The sequence below is a fragment of the Arachis ipaensis genome, chromosome B09, assembly GCF_000816755.2.
Source record: "Arachis ipaensis cultivar K30076 chromosome B09, Araip1.1, whole genome shotgun sequence".
Lineage (NCBI taxonomy): Eukaryota > Viridiplantae > Streptophyta > Magnoliopsida > Fabales > Fabaceae > Arachis > Arachis ipaensis.
Window position 1 is genome coordinate 138,143,317 of NC_029793.2, and position 10,063 is coordinate 138,153,379.

Consider the following 10,063-nt stretch of genomic DNA (forward strand, 5'->3'; position numbering starts at 1 on the left):
CCAAATATAATTAATAAATAAAAAATCTTTTTACATAAGATATCCAAACATAAAATTACTTTTATTTTTATAAAAAATCTTTTAAAAAAGATCATTAAAGATATGTATTCTTAAAATATAAGTTAGCTAAATTTTAAATTATAAAATATTTTTTAGATAAAATATAATAATATTTTAATATTTTTTAATTATGTAAAATATTTAAAAAAATATTTTATTTTAATAAATAATAATATATATTATTTTTAATTTTATTTAAAAAATATAAATTAAAAATAAAATTATATATAATGATATTTAGATATATTTAAATGTATTTATTTATTTTTATTAAAATATAATTAAACACAAAATACAGATATGTCAGAGAATGTTAAATGAGGGTGGTTCTTTTTAGCTTATTTTCAAACACATCTATACAATCATTATGTGTTTTGTCGATTTTTAGCAAATCGATAGTGGTTCGATTCTAATGGTCTGGGAGCGAAATCCACTCCTCTTTGCAGGTACCAATTCTTCTAAAAATGCATCAAAGTGTCTTCTATTAGATAAGTTTTGAGAGAAAGGATAAATTAAACCTTGTAAATTGAAAAAATAATATAAAAGAAATAAAATTTTCAAAAGGAAAATCGCTTACATATAGAAAATAATTTGCATTGGAATTTAAAAGAAAACAATAAAATGCCTTTGATTGAATCGAAGGGCTTTAACATGCGAAATTAAGATGCAGAAAGATAAATTGAACAAGGAAAATAAAGAACACTTGAAAAATAAATTTATTTGAAATGTTAAAATTTACAGAAATGTAAATTGAAAGAATAAAAAGATGGAAGGAACCCTACAGAAAAGATACTCGATTGCAGACTCAGAAATTTTCTGGGATGTGAGTGTGCTTGAGTGTTTTTCTGAGTAAAAGTTCCAACCCCAATTTCCTAACACTTCCTAGTATTTATAATCTATCTTACATAACTGACAATTAATTACAATTGATTACAACTTTGAATATAATTCCTCTTGGTAACCGTTCCCGCCGCTTGATTATAGCCATTTCCCATAATTTCCTCATGTGATAATAGCCTCTAACCGTTCCACTACCATGACTATTCGACCCACCTGTCAAAGGCCTTACTCGATTATGCATATCGAATATCTTATTCAATTAGACTTATCTGATTAACAAATCATTTGAGATCCGATTTTACGCCAGTCACTTTCAACCTCACGCTTATGCGTACATCTTCTTGAGAAACTACCACTGGCTTATTCTGAATCGACTTATCATCATCGAAAATATTTTTTCGATTAACAAATTGCCCTCTTGAATTAATGTGTTTACCTTCGAAAATATTATTATTAGAAGATAAAACACTTAATCCAAAATTGAAAACGTCAGTTCTTAAGTTAGTAATAATTATCATTTAAACTCCCCATTAATACCGACCCACTCGACACGTTTTCTGAAACTTGCACTCTCTCTTTCCACCACTTCATCTTCCTCATGAAGGTACCTCTATTTGCATCCCTTTCACACTAACGGCTACAGTGCTACTTTAAATTCATCATTTTTCCCTTTGTTCAAATCTTTCGAATACCCATTACTCTTTGAATCTTCCTTACATTAAGAATTTCCTCACCAAATCCTCAACCTTTAGTCTTCTTTCTCTGTATTCAACAATGGCTGGTTTCTCTTCTCATGCTGCCACCCAAGACAAGGGTAAAGAACTTGTAATAGCACCGTCATCTCCACCAGCTCTTCGCATTCTCAATCAAGTCAATGATAAAATCATTGACGATCCCCATTTGCAAGTTAATGATACCAGAATCTTAATCCCCTTCACAATCGGTGCGGATACACACTATTTTCTCGGCCCGATTGAATCTCTTGAGAAAGCAAACAAAAAACTTTCTTTCTTCTGAAGCACTGAAGGGGAAGATTTATTAATAAACCAAGATTTTAACATCTCTCATTTCATTAACCAGAAATCCTTCAAAAATAATCCAAAAATCAACCCTCGAGAATTCGATTTCACAGCTTGGTACCAACGCCTTGAACTGACAAAAAGTGCTACCTGGGGAGCCCTAGGAATACAGGCACTACTAAGGCTCTCTCATTTCTCACTCACAACATATCATTGGATGATTGGAGCAGTGACTTGTTTCTGGAATAGCACGACCAACAACTTTCATCTTCCTTGCGGAATGATCAGAATGTCTCTACTCGATGTAGCTGCCATTACAGGACTCCCAATAGATTCTCCAAATTGTACCCCTGACATGCAATCTAAACACTGGTATAATGTTGTCTTAACCAACTCTTACAGCGACTTCATTGCCCATAACATGGGTGAAAATGGTACAGAAATCACAGATAGTGAACATGTAGCCTTTTTGTTTTATTGGTTAAATGCAGTCCTGTTATGCTCTCGAAGCGTACAAATGTCAAAGTTCTTCCTTCCCTTGGCTACTCTTCTTCATGAAAGGAAAGTTCTCAACTTGGCCAAACTTTTTCTAGGGCACATTTTCAAAGAGCTTGGTCAATTTATTTGTGACCTCCGAGACAATAAGATAATCAGTATAGGAGGTCTTCTGTGGCTCCTTCAATTATGGCTTAATGCCATTTTCAAAAATTTTATGACAAAACCTGAAGGTGGCAGTACTGACAAACAACACATTGAAGGTTTTCGAGATTCCAATTACAAACCCACTTTCCTAAACACCCAATCAGATGAAGACAGATTCTGGGCTGTTTTCTCCCTTTTTCATTCTTGCAAGGATTTTGACAATGATCAACTCAACTTCACTCCCTTTTTGTGTCGCAATTGCGGTCCTGCCTGGCTTGATCGTTTACTCTTTCCTAATACCAATGAGGAAAGTGAACTTGCAAATCGAAATTGGGCGAACCTACTGGCTGTTCAGGTAATACCGATAGGGCTACCACAACACAAAAAAGAAAAGTTCAAAATAACCCTATATGTTCCTCACTTAACAGCCAGACAGTTGGAGTTTTCTCAAGCTATCCCAACACCACAACCTCGACACAGTGATCCATTCTGCCACATTGTTTTAACATCTCAAGAAGATTTCAACACCGGTCTCTTAAAAAATCAGCAAAGTAGAGACCGCTTGAACTTCTTGATCTATGAACGCAGTTCATTCATCACCAAATCTTGTTTCGAATGGTGGACTGCTTATTATTCAAGGTACACCCGTACCTTAGAAGAAATTCAACAAACTACTGTTCGAACGGTCCCTATCGTTGAAAGTTCCCCAAAAAGAACTCATAAAAGGAAAGCTGACACTGCTCGACTACCACCACACAAAAGCAGAAGGACTCCTACCAGAACCTCTCGAAAAGTAACTATTTCATTCATAAATTTTCCTTTTAACCTGAAATGTTCTGCAAATTATATTTTCTTAAACATACTTAATTCTGAACTTTTTTGCCAGTTACTGCTGCCATCATCAAGCGAAATCTGATGAAAGTGAACCAACCAATAAGGATACTCTTGCTACCTCTTCTCAATAAGAAGATGCAGCCGATTCTGACCCTGGCTCTCAGCTAGTACGGAGATCCAGACTTCCTCAGGTAACACGATTATCTCTATACATATTTCACTTAGTTTAAAATAAAATTCAAATTTATAAATGTGTACCTTTTATACCAGCCTACCAATGTTGCTCATTCAATTTCATCTACTGGTGCTCTTGATCAACCAATTCTGCAACAACAAAATGACCTAGAGCACTCCACATCACATGATTCAATTCAATTCACATGGCCCATTCAGTCGATTCCAGTTGTTTTTCCACCTCCTCTAACACAGGTGGTTGATCTGACAACAAATTCCTTGTAGCATTCTCCAGAAGACACCCACATACTTGAGTCAATTTCACCAAACAATCAAGTTGCATTGTCTGCAGAAAATTAGGCAGCTCCAGACTCTGACTCTGCTTCTAGAATTGCTGACACCACCAATTCAGATTCTTCTCGATCCAGGATCTTAGAAACTCCTCCCAAACTGCCAAGTCCTTCATTCCAAGTTGATCTTCAGACTTTTCCTGGACCAAGACCCGGAACATCGAGTGCTTCTACCACCCCCACAAGTCCTACCTTGGTCGACTTGATTTCTGTGTTAAATAAAGTTATCCAAGAAAATAAAGTACCAGTGTCTGTGCCAGCAATCTCAAGACCTGCTACAACATCAAGACCTTCATTTGAATTAGATCCTGGCACTCGAGAACAACTTCGATCACTCATCAAGCTCTTGGATCATCCACTACCACATGGGTTAATGATCCAATTCTTAACCAACTCCTGGCTGATATTTTGAACTCCCAACTAACACACCAAATTCTGCCTAAATTCAAGAATTCAAACAACTCCTCAATGAGAGCGTTACATCTCAATTTCAACTCCAAGAAACTGAGACTGAAAAAACCAATATCAAAACTAATATAGAAAATTGTTTTGCAGCCGCTCAACTAATCCAAGCTTCTCGTGAGGAATTTGATCTGAGAATATCCCATGCTATTTCTGTTCAAGCTTTTCATGACCAAGAAGAAGCAAGACTTGAAGCAGAATTAGCTCAGATTAAAGAAAAGCTTACCACAATACGCCAAAATCGAGCTACTATAGCCAAACCTCTGGCAGCAGCCCAACAAGAACAACACCACCTTATTCAAGAACTTGTTTCAATTGATACCAAGTGGGGAGAATATGAAAAACAACTTGAGAAAGTCCAAGCTGACAAGTTCAAACAAATTGAAATACTTTCAATTCTGGACAACAAAAGGGCAAAGCTACGCTCCGATTTAGTAAAACTAGTGGCACCTTGAATTTCTTTTCATCTCAAGTTTTATTTATTTATTTATTTAATAATTTCCATCTTTTCTAGACATATGCATGTTGAACTTATACTTTTGCCAACAATAGTATTGCTTCAAGTATTTTCCATTAACCGAATTAATTACTCTTTCTGATTCAATATCTTTAATCTGGTAAGCATTTCCAGAATATGTTCCCATCACTTGGAACGGACCTTCCCAGGTATGGGACCATTTACCAAGAAATTTCGATTTCTTTTTCATTGGCAAGATAACTTTCAAAACCAATTCACCTACATTAAAAGACTTTTCTTTGATTCGACGATTATAACTTCGAGCAATACTTTCTTTTTGTCGAATCATATTATCGAGTGCCGAAATTCGTTCTGAGTCTAATTCATTTAACTCATCAAATATTGCATTCCAATAATAATCAACTGGCAAATTATTCTGTCTTAATACTCTTAAAGTATTCAAATTAATTTCTAATGGTAGTATTGCATCATGACCATATACCAATTTATATGGCGAAGTACCTGTCGAACCCCTTGGTGAATTTCGATAAGCCCATAACACTTGACTTAAAGTTTCATGCCATGTTCGAGGCTTATTTCTAATATGCTTTTTAATCAAACTTATTAAAATTTTATTTGCTGCTTCTACTTGCCCATTAGCCTGTGCATAATAGGGAGTCAAAGTAACCATACTAATATTTCTCGAAGATGCAAAATTTTTAATCCGCTGACCAATAAACATTGTTCCTTGATCAGTACTTAATGTTTGAGGGATCCCAAATCGATGGATAATATGTTCCTCAATAAAATCTATTATCTCACCTTGACTTACTTCTATCAGGGGAATCGCTTCAATCCATTTGGTAAAATAATCAATTGCTACTAGGATAAACTTATGTTGTTTTGATGAAGGATGATGAATTAACCCAATTAAATCCAAAGCCCAACCTCTAAATGGTCATGGCTTTATTATCAAATGTAATTCAAATGCTGGAATTTGTTGAATCGAGCCATATTTCTGGCATTCTAGACATGCTTTTGCATAATCAATACAATCTTTAATTATAGATGGCCAATATACATGATTGCGATATAACACCCATCTCATTTTCTTTTCAGCCTGATGAGCACTGCATATCCCATTGTGAACTTCACCCAAAGCAATATTTTGGTCATTTTAACCTAAACATCTCAATAGACTTCCATCGATACCTTTCTTATACAATTCGTTAGCCATTAAAACAAAATTCATTGCTCGCAATTTCATTTTTCTATCAACTGGAATATTGGGATCTTTCAAGTACTGAGCAATAGGCTTCCTCCAATCAATGTCCTCCTATTCATCAACACACAAAATTTCCCTTTCACTTGCAGGTACTAAGATCTGATGAATACCTACCAAAAACTCAAAGGTTCCTGAGCCAATTTTATACTTCAAAGTAATTTGGGCTAATTCGTTAGCCATTTCATTCTGAATCCTTGGAATATAAACTAGAAAAACTCTTCGAAAAGAAGTTAACAACTCCCAAGCAGTTGTCAAATACTTCTGTAACCTCTTATTATTACATTTAAATTCTTTGGACAACTGCTTTAAAACCAACTGGGAATCCCCTAATATCTGAACTTCCAAAACTCCTTTATTAATTAAGATTTCAAGGCCCAAAATCAATGCTTCATACTCTGCCTCATTATTCGAACAAGGATATTTTATTTCAAATAGAAATTTTGACAAAATTTCTTCTGGTGAAACAATTAAAATCCCAACTCCTGCACCATCTTTATGTTTTGATCCATCAAAATACAACTTCCAATAATCGATTTTTACTTCGATTACATTTGCCCCCTGGTCATTCAGATCTTTCGAATTATCCACAAGAAAATCTGCAAAGACCTGTCCTTTTACAGCCTTGGCTGGGACATATTGTAAATCAAATTCCGTCAACGCCAGCATCCATTTCCCTAAATATCCCCTTAACATAGGGAAACTCAACATATACTTGATTAGATCAGTTTGCGCTATAACTTTCACCGATTTAGCCACCATATAGCACTTTAATTTCATACAAGCATGATATAGAGACAAACACAATTTTTCGATTGGGGAATACCTTGTTCGATATTAGTTAAAACTCGACTAAGGTAATAAATTGTCCGCTCTTGCCCATGTTCATCATCTTGGGCTAACGTACACCCTATAGTATTTTCAAATGCTGCAATATATAATTTTAAGGGTTCAGATGGTCGAAAATTTGCCATAATCGGAGCTTTAGACAAATAAGTTTTAATCGAATCGAACGCTAATTGATGCTCCATAGTCCATTCAAATTGTGAATCATTTTTTAATTTCACTAAAGGTGCAAACACTCTAGTTCGATCTGAAAGATTTGAAATGAATCTTCGAAGATAATTCACCTTACCCAAAAATGATTGTACTTCTTTCTTCGATTTCGGTGCAGACAGCGCTAATATCGCATCTGCTTTGTTCTTATCGATGGAAATTCTTTTTTTATGAATAATAAAACCCAAAAAATTTTCAGCCGACACACCAAAAGCACATTTCAAAAGATTCAATTTTAACCCATTCTTCCTCATAGTAAGGAATGCCCTTCTTAAATGATCAATATGCTGGCTTACCAAAATCGATTTAACCATAATGTCATCAATATATACTTCTATAATCTTTCCAATAAACTCATGGAAAATAGCATTCATTGCCTGCTGATATGTTGCTCCAGCATTTTTTTAAACCAAAAGGCATAACTACCCATTCATACGTACCCAATGCCCCAGGACAACAAAAAGCAGTTTTAGTCACATCATCTTCTGCAATGAAAATTTGGTTATACCCAGAATAACCATCCATAAAACTAAGTATTTCATTTCCTGCTGCAGAATCGATTAACATATCTGCGATAGACATGTAGTATTCATCTTTTGGAGTAGCATTATTTAAATCTCGAAAATCGATGCATACTCTCAACTTCCCATTCTTCTTCATAACAGGGATGATATTCGACACCCACTCAACATAGCGTGCAGTTCGAATAAATTTTACTTTAATCAAGCGTTCAATCTCTTCAATCTTTATATTAATTTCAGGAGCAAAACGTCTTGGAGTTTGTTTCATAGGTCGAGCATTAGGTTTCAATGCTAATCGATGTTCCACCAGTGAACGATCGAGACCAGGCATCTCATGATAATCAGTGAAACAATCTTTAAACTCATGTAAAAGATTAAAGAGTTCAATTTGAAAAGGATCAACAAGATCTTTACAAATATATGTAATTCGAACATCATCAGGAGTCCCTAGATTGATTTCCTCTAAGGGATCTTGAGATTCAAACCCTTTATAATAATCATCATCATTTACTGAGTATTTTTCAAAACCCAATGGTTCTAGATCATAAATGCAATCAAAAGTGAAATCAATGGAATTATCAGAAACAGAAAAGACTTGATCATTGATAAAAACATCATTACTTCTATTTTCCACGCAATGAGCCTCTGCTATTAAATCGGCAGTTCGGCTTGCATCATTATTTTTATTACAAGAAATAAGGAAATCATAACTAAATTCGACTGAAGACGTCGAATCAAACACATTATAACTAATAAGATTACTAACCCTATGTGATTCAACTTCATCAGAAGAATCAACTTTATTTTTGAGTAACTAAAAATTATTTAAATAATTATGTAATGTTACCAGGTAGTCAGAAACTTCCTCAACCTGGTCCATAAAGCAGTTCCTTTAAGGTCTTCAAGAAAGACAATCCCAACCAGTCGGCTCTAAACCCAACTCTGGATAGCATAACTTCACCGAGAGGCCTTCCGAGGACAAGTAGCACCCTTCACAATTATAAGGGCTCAATGATCGATCAACATTTAAAGGCTTTAACTTATGATTAAATATCCTGAAATCAAAATGTATTTGTTCGACATATAAATTCGAATATGCATTGACGGTTTCAGATTTAGTCTCCTTAGTCCATAGAAGTACGCTCTGATGTACAGTAGAAGGTATGACTCCACACCGTGGATCCAATCTCGCCCCAACAAAGCATTATAACTTGCTCTTGAGGGAACCACCACAAAGACAGTATTACGCTCAGATGAGCCGACCTTCACAGTCAGAGTAACCAATCCTCTGGCTGGGGTCGAAGTTTCACTAAAATCTGTCACAGCAATGTTTGTAGGAATAAATCGTCAGGATTCTTTCCCACCTTGATTAACATCCTCTCTGGCAACAGACTAATTACAGCACCACCATTAATCATAACTTTATTTACCTTTTGATGAGTGATTTTATGCCGGTGTAGAATTTATCAATAAATCCAATCGTAGTATAGTCTAAACTGACACGTAATTCCACATCAAACAATCTAAAATCAATAACCGAGAGTATAAGTCCCGAGTTGTTCTCCCTAGGAGTGATCCAAGATGCACATTGTTGATTAGAGAGTGTATTGATGTTTGGAGTTTCATATAAGAAAAGAACAAGCTAGCAATGTGAATGAAAATCAAATGATATAAAAGCCTTGGTTAGAAGTGAGAATTAGACTTTCTATCATCATTATTTCTATCAATTGTAATCACAATTAGTTATTGCTTCACTTAGTTAACCTATAGTATAAAGGAAAGTCAAGTGAAAGTAATCAATTTAGATTCACAAGTCCTAGCCTAACCCTAGGGAAGTCTAGCTTTAGTGACATGCAAATCAATTAGCAGTTTCCAATTGATAATCAACAAAAGACATTAATAATTCAAGTGTCTCCAATGTCTCAACTCCCAAGCCAAGTAGGAAAATTCTACTCCATAGTTAAAGTTGGCATTTTCTCAAACACTTGGAAAACAATGATGAGAGACATTGTAAAATTGAGAATGAAATTGAATTCAAAGATGTCCACTACAAGAGATTAACAACAAGCAACAATTAAAATTAAGAACATGAAATTACCTCAATGTATTAATGGAAATAGAAGTAACAACATCCAAAAGCTAAGATCCACAAGTAACTTGAACAACAAGAACTAATTTGAGAGTATGTGAATCTAGATCTACAGTTGGAAGCAAAGTAGAAGTGAATTGACAATAGATCTCACCAATGGATACAGAAGAGTTCCAAATTTGAGAAGCTAAACCCTAGAGAGAAGCTAGAGAGAAGTTGGAGTTTTTCTCTCTCTACAAAATGTAACTTCCAACTAAAAATATCTAAAAATGAGTCA